Source organism: Asterias rubens, chromosome 6 (genome assembly GCF_902459465.1).
Source record: "Asterias rubens chromosome 6, eAstRub1.3, whole genome shotgun sequence".
NCBI lineage: Eukaryota > Metazoa > Echinodermata > Asteroidea > Forcipulatida > Asteriidae > Asterias > Asterias rubens.
In genome coordinates, this window is record NC_047067.1 from 3,321,278 (window position 1) to 3,323,300 (window position 2,023).

The following is a 2,023-nucleotide window of genomic DNA, read 5'->3' on the forward strand; positions in this document are numbered from 1 at the left end:
TATCATGACTGTGACAATGTGTCACTATTGGACATGGACTAAGTAGGATTTGAATCTTTGCATGGTAGGAATACACCTAGGTGAGGTTTTGAAGTAGCAACATGTGTAAATCTCTTAAGTAGTGTTGGCTCGGAGAAGAACCGTCAATTGACAACTCAACATTTTTTTAGAATGAACACTACTCAAAGTAGATTTACACATGGTGCTGTCGCAAACCTTGCCTAATTATGGACATGGATGTACACTAATTTAGACTGATAAAATTGCCTTTGGAAAAATCAGGGGAAAAAATTGAATAATTAGCATGAAAGGTCTTTTAAACCCTACAATATTATGCACGCGCAGGTCAACCTTTGTACTCGAACAAGTTTAGGAACAACCCTGGAATTACCCAGATGACATTTTATATTTTCCAATGGAAGCGCTCTTTGCAAAATGAAAATGGCTGTGCCCTCTTAAAGCCATTGGACACTTTCGGTAAACAGTATTGTCCAAGGCCCACACTTCGTGTATAACAAACCTGTGAAAATTTAGGCTCAATTGGTCATCGGAGTCGGGAGAAAATAACGGGAAAAACCCACCCTTGTTCCGCCGTGTCATGACATGTGTTTAAAATAAATCCGTAATTCTCCATATCGAGAATTGATATTGTTTTAATGTTTTCTCAAAAAGCAAAGCATTTCATGGAATAATATTTCAAGAGAAGTCTTTCACCATTACCTTCTGTAAACCCTGTAAGTTATTTGTAAATCTGTGTAATTTGTTTTCTGTTCCGAAAGTGTTCAATGGCTTTAAGATGAAAATTCCAGGCCTACTGAAATTCTTGCACATGCAAACAAATCGGATCAACAGCATTTTATCTTGCTACATGAACATTGTAATATATACTTAAGGCATTTGCACTTATAAATACAATGATGATATATTACACGAAGTGCTGTTTTTAATTAATATTACATACGATATCATGGTGCAAGAGGGAAGGCATTCTGTCTGGACACTAACTGTACAAGCAATATAGACCTTACACACACGTCATCCCGCAGTAGGGCGCCCTCACTGTGCATACAAGCTCTTCATTTCCATTGAGTAATTTTAACATGAGTTCAAATGAAATCAATTCAACACAGTACGTGCATTTACAATTGCAAGTTGAGAACGAGCATTTAAAAGTAGAGTTTTAGTTAACACATATACACACTGTACATGACAGTGTGTAGTGAACATCAAAAACATAACTTTCTTCATCTTTCCAGTCCAACTCTACAAAGACTTCATAAACATCTTTTTTTTTCCCCTATTCTTTTACACTATTTTTTACAGAGCACTAGTGATAGCCAATGTATGTGTCGCTATGTCATCTTAAACAGGTTACCAGTGCTGTATTAATATTCCTTATTTTACAAAGTACAAAGCAAGGCAAACATGTCAGTTTCTTTCTATTTGTATTTAATGCCTTAAAGACACTGGACACTATTGGTAATTGTCAAAGACCCGTCTTCTCACTTGGTGTATCTCAACATGCATAAAATAACAAGCCTGTGAAAATTTGAGCTCTGGTCGTCGAAGTTGTGTAATAATAATGAAAGAAAAAACACCCTTGTCACACGGAGTTGTGTGTTTTCAGATGCTTGATTTCGAGACCTCAAATTCTAAATCTGAGGTCTCAAAATCAAATTCGTGGAAAATAGCTTCTTTCTCGAAAACTGTGTTACTTCAGAGGGAGCCGTTTCTCTTTCTTTTATACTACCAACCTCTCTCCATTACTCATTACCAAGTAAGGTTTTATGCTAATAATTATTTTGAGTAATTACCAATAGTGTCCACTGCCTTTAAGATCCTTACAAGAAATGTTTTTAAAAACTTGAGACACAATAACACTAACTATTGCTGTCCTTGGGAGAATTGTTTTCAAGTTTTCTGGGGAAAAAGTTCAATCACAATGGCATTATTTTTAGGGAGTTAAGGTAGAATTGCAGAAAGTCACTAAATGTTGCAGTAATGGCTCTCATGACATTACTGC